Genomic DNA, 14,222 nt, shown 5'->3' on the forward strand with positions numbered 1-14,222 from the left:
GAAACCAGGCAGCATCCTAGTAAACCTCTTCTTCACCTTTTTCAAAATCTCAACATCCTTCCTATGGGGGTGGGGAAGTGCAACCAGAACTGAATTCAATACTCCAGGTGTGGCCGAATCAGAATCTAATAAGGTTGCACTGTAACCTGTTGACTTTTGACTTCAGTACCTTGACTAATAAAAGCAAGCATTCCATAAGCTTTCTTAACCACCCCATTGACCTGTGTAGCCACTTTCAAGGTGCTACAAACTTGGATCACAAGATCTCTCTACTCAGTAACACTGTTAGGGATCATGCCCTCAACAGTGTATTGCCTTCTTGCATTTGCCCTACCAAGGTGCAACACTTCACATTTATTGGGGTCACATATTCTGAGATGATTGTTTGCATTTCACTCACTTCAACCTGCCCTCTCATCTTATTTCATTATTTAGTTTAAAACAAAGTTATGAACTATTTGCTTCTTATACAGTTCTAAATATCTTGGTGACCATTTCATCTGTTTTAGATGGGAATAGTTGCTAGTAATTATGGTGTGGGCCTATTTCTATTGATATATAGCCTGCTGTGATTTTAGAGCAGGCTAAGTAAGCAAAGAACACTTTGGTTTAAAACAGGCAAATGCATATTAAAATATTAAAGCATATTAAAACATAATGCAGTTTATTAGCATTCATTGTGTTCTACCGAGTAAAATTAGACCAAAAGACCATAAGACAAAGGAGCAGAATTAGGCCATTCTTCCTACCAAATCTGTTCCACCATTCCATCTGATTTATTATACGTCTTAACCACATCTTCCTGCCTTCTTCCTGTAACCTTTGATACCCTTAATTATCAAGAACCTATCAACCTCCTCTTTAAATATACCCAATGACTTGGCATCCACAATCAGCTGTGACACTGTAATGCACAGATTTATCACCATATGACTAAATAAATTCATTCTCATCTCCATTCTAAAGAGATGTCCCTCTATTCTGAGGCTTTGCCTGCTATAGGAAACATCCTTTCCACATCCATTCTATCTAGGTCTTTCAATATTCTATAGGTTTAAATGAGATCCCTCCTCATTCTTCTAAACTCCAGTCAATAGAGGCCCACGGCCATCATACCTCACATGTTAACCCTTTCATTCCCAGAATAATTCTCGTGTACTCCTCTGGACCGTCTACAATGCCAGCACATCCTTTTTTTTTTTGATAAGGGACACAAAACAGTACACAGTACTTCATGTGTGGTCTGACCAATGCTTTATAAAGTCTCAGCATTACATCCTTGCTTTTATATTCTAGTCCTCAAAATGAATTCTAACTTCAGATTTTCCTTTCTTGCCATTCAAACTTCAATTTAACCTTCAGGGAATCCTGCATAAGGGCTCCTGATCCACTTTGCATCTCCTACACTATCTTACATCTGCCACTTCTTTACCCATTCTCCCAATCTAAACCCTTCTGTACACTCTCTGCTTCCTCAACACCACCTGCCCCTCCACCTACCTTCATTTCATCTACAAACCTGGCATGAAATCATCAATCCCATCAACAAATTATTGACATATAATGTGAAAAGAAACAATCCCAATATGGACCCTTGTGGAACACCAGTAGTCACTGGCAGCTAACCAGAAAGGGCTCCCTTTATTTCCATGCTTTTCCTCCTGCCAGTCAGCCAATCTTCTATCCATGTTAGTATCTTTCCTGTAATACCTTGGCCTTTTATCCTGTTTAGTAGCCTCACGTACAGCACCTTGTCAAAGGCCTTCTGAAAATCCAAGTTAACAATATGCACTGACTATCCTTTGTGAATCCTGCCAGTTATTTTCTCAAAAAATTCCAAAAGATTTGTCAGGCAAGATATCCCCTGAAGGAAACCATGCTGACTTTGGCCTATTTTATTATGTGTCTTCAGATACCCTAAAACCTAATCCTAAAAAACGGGGATTGTGCCGGAGGATTGGCGTATTGCTCATGTGGTTCCATTGTTTAAAAAGGGTTCTAGAAGTAAGCCTGGCAATTATAGACCTGTCAGTTTGACATCAGTGGTGGGTAAATTAATGGAAAGTATTCTTAGAGATAGTATTTATAATTATCTGGATAGACAGGATCTGATTAGGAGTAGCCAGCATGGATTTGTGCGTGGAAGGTCATGTTTGACAAACCTTATTGAATTTTTTGAAGTAGTTACGAGGAATGTTGACGAGGGTAAGGCAGTGGATGTAGTCTATATGGACTTCAGCAAGGCCTTTGACAAAGTTCCACATGGAAGGTTAGTTAAGAAGGTTCAGTCGTTAGGTATTAATGCTGGAGTAATAAAATGGATTCAACAGTGGCTAGATGGGAGATGCCAGAGAGTAGTGGTGGATAATTGTTTATCGGGATGGAGGCCGGTGACTAGCGGGGTGCCTCAGGGATCTGTTTTGGGCCCAATGTTGTTTGTAATATACATAAATGATCTGGATGATGGGGTGGTAAATTGGATTAGTAAGTATGCTGATGATACTAAGGTAGGAGGTGTTGTGGATAATGAGGTGGGTTTTCAAAGCTTGCAGGGAGATTTATGCCGGTTAGAAGAATGGGCTGAACGTTGGCAGATGGAGTTTAATGCTGAGAAGTGTGAGGTTCTACATTTTGGCAGGAATAATCCAAATAGAACATACAGGGTAAATGGTAGGGCATTGAGGAATGCAGTGGAACAGAGAGATCTAGGAATAACAGTGCATAGTTCCCTGAAGGTGGAGTCTCATGTAGATAGGGTGGTGAAGAAGGCTTTTGGAACGCTGGCCTTTATAAATCAGAGCATTGAGTACAGAAGTTGGGATGTAATGTTAAAATTGTACAAGGCATTGGTAAGGCCAAATTTGGAATATTGTGTACAGTTCTGGTCACCGAATTATAGGAAAGATATCAATAAATTAGAGAGAGTGCAGAGACGATTTACTAGGATGTTACCTGGGTTTCAGCACTTAAGTTACAGAGAAAGGTTGAACAAGTTAGGTCTCTATTCATTGGAGCGTAGAAGGTTGAGGGGGGATTTGATCGAGGTATTTAAAATGTTGAGAGGGATAGATAGAGTTGACGTGAATAGGCTGTTTCCATTGAGAGTAGGGGAGATTCAAACGAGAGGACATGATTTGAGAGTTAGGGGGCAAAAGTTTAAGGGAAACACGAGGGGGTATTTCTTTACTCAGAGAGTGATAGCTGTGTGGAATGAGCTTCCTGTAGAAGTAGTAGAGGCCAGTTCAGTTGTGTCATTTAAGGTAAAATTGGATAGGTATATGGATAGGAAAGGAGTAGAGGGTTATGGGCTGAGTGCGGGTAGGTGGGACTAGGTGAGATTAAGAGTTCGGCACGGACTAGGAGGGCCGGAATGGCCTGTTTCCGTGCTGTGATTGTTATATGGTTATATGGTTATATGGTTATAAATATGGACTCTAATATCTGCCAAACCACTGGTCAGGCTAACTAGCTGATAATTTCTTTCCTTCTGCCTCCCTCCCTCCCTTCTTAAAGATTGGGGTGAATGGACCAGTAAGCATCCAAATTAGTGGTCACCAAACTAAATTGTGTTAGCTCATTTGCTTGACTTCCTGTTTCTGCTTTGTTTTCCTTGGCTAATGTCCTTTAAGAGTCCCAGACATGGTATAGTATGAATCTTTATCAAATTACATTTACCAACCCATATTCCAAAACCAAATTTATATGTTCACAATTCCTTACAGCAGCATTGCTGTTAACATGTATCCAACTTCTTCTGCCCTGATAATTTATCTTTTTTCAGACTAAGAATATTTGAGTACCATAGTTAATTGTGTAGTTTCTTACTTCCCATGGGACCTTCACCATTCTGCGGATGAACTGGATTCAATGTAATTGTATCTAGTTTAGGAGATCTGGTAACTGTAAAATGTATAATCTGATGCTTGCAGTAACATGATACAGGGAGCTTTGATTTTATACAATTCTATCCCCAGTGAATGAATACTTTGTAATAATACTCAGTCCCAAATAGTGTAAATGGTTCATTCATAATGCTGAACTTGAACAGCTCAAACATTTACAAGGAAAGTATACCCATAAACAGACAGTTTATTTTCTTCCTGGAATAAAGTCCTAATCCATAATGTCGGTATTATAGATTGCAGTACTAAATTATTTTATGAAGATGAGGGTTAAAAATAAAATTATACTTGTGTTTAGATTGGATAGTCACCAAAGAGAAAGCAATAAATCTTTTAGACCATAAGACATAGGAGCAGAAATAGGATACTTGGCCCATTGAGTCTGCTCTGTCATTCCATCATGGCTGATTTATTATCCCTCTCAGCCCTTCTCCTGCCTCCTCATAAACTTTGATGACTATCAACCTCCTTTTTAAACATACTCAATGACTTGGACTGCACAGCCATCTGTGGCAATGAATTCCGCAGCTTCACTACCTGCTGGCTAAAGAAATTCCTCCTCATCTCTGTTTTAAAGATCTCATCTCTCTTTTCTGAGGCTGTGCCCTCTGTTCTTATTCTACCTCATAATAAGAAAGATTCTCTCAACATCCACTCTATTTTGGCCTTTCAATATTTGATATGTTTCAATGAGATCACCCCTTCATTCTTCTAAACTTCAGTGAGTACAGACCCAGAGCCATCAAATGCTGCCAATATGTCAACTCTTTCCTTCTTGTAATCATTCTCAAGAACTTTCTCTGTGCCTTCTCCAATTCCAGCATATCTTTTCTTCAATAAGGGGTCCAAAATTCCTTCATTACTCCAAGTACGGTCAAACCAAAACCTACCAGCTCAGTATTACAAACATAGTATAACCGTGGCTGACAAAGGAAGTCAAAACTAATGTAACAGCAAAAGAGAGGGCATATACCTGATGCACCATCAATAACTCTCGGAGACGTGAGTTGAGTTAAGGTAGGCTTTTATTGGCTGGAAGAAAGCACAAGCAGCAAGCGACCACCACACAACATCCTGGAGACTGAGGAAGGGGCTGTGCCTCCAATGGCCTTTATACCGGGGTCTGTGGGAGGAGCCATGGTCTGTGGGAGGAGCCACAGGAGCAGTCAGTGGGGGAGGGGGGTGGCGTGTCCAGACAGGTATATGTAGTTCACCACAATACCAAAGCAAAAAAGTTGTGGGAAGACAGAGGATTGGGAAGCTTTTAAAACCTAAAGAGAGCAACTAAAAGAATCATTAGGAAGGAAAAGATGAAATATGAAAGCAAGCTAGCAAACAATATCAAAGTGGATAGTAAAAACTTTTTCAAATATGTAAAAAATAATAGAGATGAGAGTGGATAAAGGACCGCTAGAAAATGAAGCTGGAGAAATAATAACTGGGGACAAGGAGATAGCAGATGAACTAAATATTTTGCATCATTATTTGCATATTTTCCACACTGCTAAGTGGAAGGCACTTAGCAGCGTGCCAGATGTTGAAAGGTGTGAGGGAAGAGAAGTGAGTGTAGTTACTATTACAAGAGAGAAGGTGCTCAAAAAGCTGAAAGATTTAAGGGTACATAAGTTACCTGGACCTGATGAACTGCATCCTAAGGTTCTGAAAGAGGTAGCAGTAGAGATTGTGGAGGCATAGTAATGATCTTTCAAAAATCATTTGGCTCTGGCATGGTGCCAGAGGACTGGAAATTGTAAATGTCACTCCACTCCTTAAGAAAGGAGGAAGGCAGCAGAAAGGAAATGATAGACCATTTAGCCTGACCTCAGTGGTTAGGAAGATGTTGGAGTCAATTGTTAAGGATGAGGTTATGGAGACACAGATAAGATGAGACAAAGTCAGCATGGTTTCCTTCAGGGAAAACCTTGCCTGACGAACCTGTTGGTATCCTTTGAGGAATGCAGTGGATGTTGTATATTTGGACTTTCAGAAGGCCTTAGACAAGGTGCCACACATGAGGCTGCTTACTAAGTTAAGAGCCCATGGTATTACAAGAAAGTTACTGGTGTGATTAGAACATTGGCTGATTGGTAGAGGTGCTGTCAGTGACTAGTGGTGTTCCGCAGGGGTTGGTGTTAGGACCACTTTTTTTTTTTTTTAATTTTTTTATTAGTTTTTCAAAACATTTTACAAAATTAAAAACCCCAAATCCCAACGAGGAGCGTTAATACAGAGCAAGGTTAGGCATACAATAACAATATGCTACACAGGAAGAGAATTTAACAGAAAAGCACCTAAATTAAAGACAAGTGAGCTTAGTGTCCTCCCCAAACCCCACAACACAAGAAAAAAAAACAATTCCAGACCAACCACCACACAATATAGAGAGTATAAGTCCGGACAGTCAAACTCCCAGACTGTAAATACACTTAGCAACAGAGGATAATAATGCCTACTACCAGAAAAAAAAAAGGGAGCTGAAAGCAAGGGACTGAAAAGAAAAAAAAACCCTAGTCAAGAGGAAGGTTATGAAAGTACTCGATAAAAGGCCCCAGATCTTATGGAACTTTAAATCCGAATTGAGAACTGAATAATGAATTTTTTCGAGGTCCAAGCAGGCCATAATGTCGTTAAGCCATTGCGCATGAGTGGGCGGGGCAACATCTCTCCATCTAAGGAGGATCAAGCGTCTCGCCAGGAGAGAGGCAAAGGATAGTATTCGGCATTTGGTCGGACCCAGACATAAATCTGTCTCGCCCCAAAAACTGAACAGAGCAATTAAGGGGTTAGGTTCTAGGTGCTGATTCAGAATACCCAATAGTGTAGTGAAGACATCTTTCCAGAATTTCTCCAAACTAGGACAGAGCCAGTACATATGGATGAGAGAGGCCACGCCCCTCTTGCATTTATCACAGAGCGGACTAATGCCAGGGTAGAATCGAGATAGTTTAGATTTAGACATATGGGCTCTATGAACAATCTTAAACTGTAAGAGACAATGGCGAGCACAAAGAGAGGTTGAGTTAACCGATTTGAGAACTGAGTCCCAGCTCTCCTTGGATAAGGAGATATTTAAATCCTGCTCCCAGGCCATTTTAATTTTATCCACAGGGGCCCGTCGTAAGGCTGCTAGTTTATCTTGGATAATTGAAATTAAACCTTTACCTAGTGGATTAATGGAGAGAAATAGGTCCATAGCATTTTTCGCAGGCATTTCAGGAAAGTTAGGAATTAAAGGAGCAGTAAAGTGTCGGATTTGGAGATATCTGAAAAAGTGAGCGTTAGGCAGGTTGAACTTAACAGAGAGCTGTTGAAAAGAAGCGAAGCGGTTATCAATGAAGAGATCTTCAAAATGTCTAATGCCCTTCCTGTACCAAACATGGAATGCTGAATCGAACGTGGTAGGTAAAAAAAGGTGATTATGTGCAACAGGGCTAGAAATGGAAAACCCCTGGAAGCCATAGCATTTCCTGAACTGAGCCCATATACGCAAAGTGTGTCTAACCAGAGGATTAGCTATTGATCTGGGCAGACTGCTAGGGAGTGCAGAGCCAAGAAGTGCAGATATAGATAATTCTTTAGTGGAGCTCAACTCCATTGCCACCCAGTTAGGGCACTCAGGTTGACCGTGGAAGAAAGACCAGAAGGCAGCACAACGTATATTAGCTGCCCAGTAATATAAGCCAAAGTTAGGTAAAGCCATGCCACCCTAGGACCACTTCTTTTTATGCTGTATATCGATGATTTAGATGATGGAATAGATGGCTTTGTTGCCAAGTTTGTAGATGATTCAAAGATGATACGAAGGAGTGGCAGGTAGTGCTGAGGAAACTGGTAGGCTGCCAAAGAACGTCAACAGGTTAGGAGAATGAGCATAACAGTGGCAAATGAAATACAATGTTGGAAAATGCATGATCATGCACTTTGGTAGTAGAAATAAATGTGCAGACAATATTCTAAACATGGAAAAAATCCAAAAATCTGGACTTGGGAATCCTTGCACAGAACAACCTAAAGGCTAACTTGCAGGTTGAGTCAATGGTGAAGAAGAGAAATGTAATGTTAACATTCATTTCAAGAGGTCTAGAATATAAGAGCAGGGATGTGATACTGAGGCTTTATAAGGCACTGGTGAGGGCTCACCTTGAGTATTGTGAACTGTTTTGAGCTCCTCATCTTAGAAAAGATGTTCTGGCATTGGAGAGGGTTAGAGGATGTTCACAAGGATGATTTAGAAGAATGAGAGGGGATCTCATTGAATCCTTTCGAACATTGACTCTGTCTAGGCCCTTCAATGTGGAAAGGATGTTTCCCATGGTGGGGGAGTATCAGACAAGAGGGCACAGCCTCAGGATAGAAGGGCATCCATTTGAAATAGAGATGCAGAGAAATTTCTTCAGCCAGTGGGTGGTGAATTTATGGAATTTATTACCACAGGCAGCTGTGGAGGCCAGGTTGTTGGGTGTATTTAAAGTGAGGATGATAGGTTCTTGATTGGACACAGCATCAAGGGTCACGTGGAGAATGCTGGAGAGATTAGCTGAGGAGGGGAGAAAAGGATCAACTATGATTGAATGGTGAAGCAGACTTGATGGGACAAATAGCCTAATTTTGCTCCTATGTATTATGGTCTTAATCATTTCTAATGCCTCCACAATCTCTTCAGCTATCTCTTTCAGAACCCTGAAGTGTAGTCAATCTGGTCCACTTGACCCATTTACCTTCAGACCTTTCAGCCTCCCCAGAACCTTCTGCAGAGTAATATCAAATACATTCACTTCTGCTCCCTGACACTTTCGAATTTCTGGCATACTGCTAGTGTTTTCCACAGTGAAGACTGATGTAACTTATTAAATTTGTCCACCATTTCTTTGTCTCCCACTACTACTTCTCCAGCTTCATTCCTCAGTGGTCCGTTGTCCACTCTCATCTCTCTTTTCCTTGGTCTCTATCTCTCAAACTTTGATATCACTTTATCTTCAACAGTTGCCTCATCCTTCCTTTAGAACTCTTCATACATGTGGGTAGTATCTCTTTGCACATTTTGAACTGACCCCAGAAACTCCAGCTATTTCTATTTTGTCATCATCCCTGCAGTGACCCCTACCAATCAACTTCTGCCATCTCCTCTCTCATGCCTCTGTAATACTGATACATCTGACTTTATATTCTCCCTCTTAAACTATAGGGTGAATTCTATAATATTATGATAACTGCCTCATAAGGGTTCATTTACCTTAAGCTCTCTAATCGGATCTGGTTCATTACACAACACCCAATCCAAAATTGCCTTTCCCCTAGAAAGCTCAACCACAAGCTGCTTGAAAAAACTATTTCATAAGCATTCTACAAACTTCCTCTCAGGATCCAGCACCAAACTGATTTTCCCAAGTTACCTGATTATTGGAATCCCCCATGACAATCGTAATTGTTGTGTATGTGGCCTGGTGACACAACAATGCTATTAATAAAAACACTGGAGACGGGAGCTAAGGTTCGTGGTTCTTTACTGGCAGAAACCGAACTCGGCACACACGTACAGATTAATACATGCCTAATAGCGCATGCAACGACATGTCCCTACAACATAAAGTAGTCCCTTATTATACTGTAGGCTATACAGTACACTTCTCCCCTTTTATTTTAATAGTGTATCAATTGTTTTTTTACTGGGTCACTATGCTAAACAAATATGTCTACCTTTAGCATACAAACGCCTACCATTTGTTTAATTAGTAACTTAATAATATCAAATCATAGTAAAGTAACATAATAATATCAAATTATAACAAGCCCCTTTTTTCCTTTTGTTTTTTTTTAACTTTTTTACTTTTGGTCTAAGACCCATTCATAACTCAAGTCTCTGGGGAGGTCTCCTCTGCCTCTCCGGGTAACGCCTGACTTGAAATGTTTGCTTCGGGGAATGAGTCTCCACAGGTACCTCAGCACTGATGACAGGCTCATCTGTGGAGGACGCTGATGTAGTCACAGCAGGAGTGTTTGCTTCTACGTCATGGGAGTCCGGGCAAGGTGTTGTGTTTTTTACCCGAGCATCCAGGATTTGGTCCACATGACATCTCCATACGTTCTCGCCCACCTGTACTCTATACATCAATGGCCCGTCTATGGCAGAAATTGTACCCGGCTGCCACTTTTCAGTCCAGTAATCACGTGCAAGAATTGACTGTCCCACACTGAAGCTCCGTGTTGGCTTAGCATTCAAGTGTTTGAACTGTCTGTTCTCCACATCACGCCATACATCAGGTTTGAGAAGATCCATGCGGGACCTCAGGTTCCTGTTCAGAAACATCATCACTGGAGTCTGGTTAGTGGTTGCATGTACTGCAGTATGATCGGTAAGAAGGAAGTTGTCTATCTTGTGTTGTAGTGGTTGATTTTCGTTGTCCATTGCCTTGATGACTTTCTTGAATATCTGCACAAATCTTTCTGCCAAGCCACTTGTGAATGGATGGTAAGGAGCCAATGTAAAGTTATGGATTCCATTGTTCTTCACAAAACTTTGGAATTCTTCAGAGAGAAATTGCCGTCCATTGTCTGTGCAGATTTGTTCTGGTATGCCATTCCTGGCGAACATGGCCCTCAGAACTGTAATGGTCTTCTCCGATGTGGTTGTCTTCATTTTGATGACCTCTGGCTATTTGGAATGTGCATCAACAGCAATTAAAAAGAATGAGTCCAAGCGAAGTCGATGTGCACTTGTTGATGTGCCATGGTGATGAGGGCCACTCCCATGGGTGGAGAGGGGCTTGTGGTGGTGTGTTCTGGATCTTTTGGCATCCAGAGCAGTTCTTGGTCACGTCCTTAATCTGTTTATCGATTCCTGGCCACCACACATAGGCACGGGCAAGACTTTTCATCTTCACGGTACCCGGGTGCCCCTAGTGCAGTTCCTCCAGCACTCTGGTGGTAGCTTGGGAGGAATCACAACTCGTGAGCCACACATTAGTGCTCCCCGACACACTGACAACTGCTCCTTCCTCACTGAGAAGGCTGGAAACAGTGTGTTACCATGCGCTGGCCATCCCTTTACCATGATGTCATACACTTTCGACAACATAGGGTCAAAAAAGGGTGTGTTTCTCTTTCAATCAGGCTGTTTGTCACAGGTAATTGTTCAACTACTGTTGTGTGAAAGACCTCTGCTGAATCCATTTGTGTAGTTACCTCAGAAGTCGGCCGTGGTAAACGTGACAAACCATCTGCATTGCCATGTTGCTTGGTGTCCTTGTGTTCAATGTCATACCTGTGACCTCCTAACAACAGAGACCATCGCTGCAGCTTTTGTGCTGTCATCACTGGAACGCCTTTCCTTGGGTTGAAGATTGACACAAGAGGCTGATGATCAGTCGGCAGGGTAAACTTTTGACCATACAGGTAGTGACTGAGTTTCTTGACTCCCCACACGAGGCTTAGGGCCTCTCTGTCAATCTGTTCGGCTGAAGTTAGCGTACTTGAGGCAAAAGCTGTTGGTCTTTCTGAGCCATCTGGAAACTTGTGCAATGACACAGCTCCTACCCCATGGGGTGAGGGATCACAAGCTAGTCTAATTGGTAAGGAGGGGTCAAAGTGCACGAGTACCCCTTCCGAAGTTGTGAGTCTTTTAGTTTCTTGAAACGCCTTCTCACAGCTCTCAGTCCATTTACATTGTGTTCCTGTCTGTAATAATGCATTTAGTGGGTGTAGGACTGTGGATAGGTTAGGCGAGAACTTGTGGTAATAGTTCACTGGTCCAAGATATGCTCTCAGCTGAGACACATTTTCAGGTGGTGGAGCCTTAGGCACAGCTTCTATCTTGTCTTGAGACATGTGTAAATCATCCTTGTTGATCACATGCCCACTGTATGAGATTTCCTTTTTGAAAAACTCACATTTCTTTCGATTAGCTCTGAGCCCATATTCTTGTAACCTGCTGAGCACTTGTTCAAGGTTAGAAAGATGCTCCTCGTCACCTTTGCCGGTGACAATGATGTCATCCAGGTAACACTGAGTCCCTGGAATCCCCTGCAGAACCTGGTCCATTGCCCTTTGCCAGATTGCAGCAGCTGATGCTATCCCAAACACCAACCTGTTGTACTAATAAAGTCCTTTGTGTGTATTTATTGTCAGGTATTTCTTGGATGCTTCATTGATTTCCATTTGGAGATAAGCCTGGGTCAAATCAATATTTGTGAAATGTTTCCCTCCTGACAGGGAAGCAAAGATGTCCTCAATACAAAGTAGAGGATACTGTACTGTGTGGAGAATTAACAGTTACTTTAAAGTCTCCACATATGCACACCTTGCTTGGTTTTCCTGGTTTTGTGCTGGAGGTTTTCTTCATCACTGGAACAATAGGTGTGGTCCATTCACTCCAATCCACCTTTGACAGGACCCCAGTCTGCTCCAGATTTTTCAGCTCAGCCTCTACTGTAGGACCGATTGAATATGGCACTGGTCTGGCTTTGTGAAATTTTGGACATGCGTTTTCCTCAATCTCAATCTTTGCCTTTATGCCCTGAAGTGTTCCTATTCCTTTCATGAACAGAGTCAGCAAGTATTTGTGACAGTCTCTCAGATGTGGCCTTGCTGCCCTCCTTTGCTGACACAACTTGTGCCTTGATGGTGTGCCAGTCCAACTGGATTTTCCTGAGCCATTTACATCCCAGCAATGGTGGTCCTCCATTTTTCAGTACTTAGAGGTTCAGTTGTTGTGTTTTATCTCTGTAGGTCACTGTCACTTTAATTTTGCCTTCAGGATACACTTTTTGTTCTGTGTAAGCCTTTTGTAGAAGTTTAGTGTGTTTCAGAGTTATGTGCGAAAACAGTCATTTGTAGTCGTGTACAGTGATCACTGTTAAAGCTGAGCCTGTGTCCAACTCCATTTTCAGTTTCACGCCTGCCACTTGTGGGGTGATCCTCATTACTCTTCGATCATCTGTCTCTTTCACGCTGTGAAGTTGCAGACAAGACAATTCACTTTTGTCAGAGTCGTTTTCATCAGAACTGCCTTCTTTAATTTTGTGTACCTTGTTGTATTTTCCTTTCTGGGGTTTCTTGTTTCTCTGTATTTTGTCCTTTTTCTGCTATTGACTAGCTTTGCTTACTCTGCCAATGTGTCCCTGTTTGCCACAGTTTCTGCATTCTTTGTCTTTAAACCAACAGTCATCCGGGTCATGTGACCTGTTCCCACAATGATAACATTTCTTTCCTTCAGTTCCGTTCAGTGACATTTTATTTGTGACATATTCCAGAGATTTCTGTTGTTTCTTGGAAGCACCCCGTGCTGCTGTTTCTGTTGATATTGCAATGTTTAGTGCTTTCTCGAATGTAAGATCTCTTTCACTCAGAAGCTTCTTCTGTGAGGTTTCACAGTGCATGCCACACACTAACCTAACCCTCAATATGTCCGATAGACCAGCTCCAAATTGACAATGCTCCGATAATTTGCGCAATTCAGCACAATATTCAGAAATGCTTTCATTTTTGCTCTGATTCCAATTGTGAAATTTATATCTTCCAGCAATGACCAATGGTTTGGGGTTTAAATTATGTGGGAGAGTGTCTACTATTTGTGAGAACGTTTTGTCAGCTGGCTTTTCAGCTGCTAACAAGCTCAGTAGCAGCCCGTATGTTTTTGCCCCCATAATACTGAGCAAGACGCTGGCTTTCTTTTCATCTTAGCACCATTAGCCTCGCAATATAACTCCACTCTTTCAATGTAAGTTACCCAGTCTTCAATGCCGCTATCGAATGCTATAATGGTTCCAATCATCACCATCTTTGTTATGTTAATTAAGCATTGTTCTCCCCTTATTTTCCTTTTTGACTCACGTGTCCTTTTTGCTAGCGCCACAAGTGAACTCCATCTAGATGTGTGTGTCGCTCCTTTTTATCTCCCTTCTGGGGCAAGCAGACCCTCAGGCCCTGGGGTTCAGCACTGGCTGTGGTCTCGGCTGGACGTGCAGCAGCTCCAACTATGTCCCTTGGTCTCCCGACGTTCCCAACCCCAGCTGTGCTCCCGCTTCCTTTTGGACTCGTGGCCTTGCTCTGCCTCCTTCTCCCACTCCTTGGCTTGTTCCTTGTGCTCTTCCTCCAAGTGTCGTTATCAATTAAAACACAACGTTCCGATAAGATATAGGTTCATTAACCTCATCACCAATTTGTTGTGTATGGTTCTGGTTACACAACAATGCTATTAATAAAAACACTGGAGATGGGAGCTAAGGTTCATGTTTATTTACTGGCAGAAACCAAACTCGGCACACACGTACAGATCAATACGCACTTAATAACGCATGCAACAACATGTCCCTACAACATAAA

At 41.9% G+C, this 14,222-nt stretch overlaps 1 protein-coding gene across 4 annotated transcripts in view; it reads left to right on the forward strand.

Annotated features, from left to right (window-relative positions):
* Positions 1–14,222, forward strand: part of frem1b (Fras1 related extracellular matrix 1b) — a 214,248-nt gene that overhangs the window by 110,103 nt on the left and 89,923 nt on the right. The window lies entirely within an intron of this gene.

Source organism: Hemitrygon akajei, chromosome 12, assembly GCF_048418815.1.
Source record: "Hemitrygon akajei chromosome 12, sHemAka1.3, whole genome shotgun sequence".
NCBI classification, from domain to species: Eukaryota; Metazoa; Chordata; class Chondrichthyes; order Myliobatiformes; family Dasyatidae; genus Hemitrygon; species Hemitrygon akajei.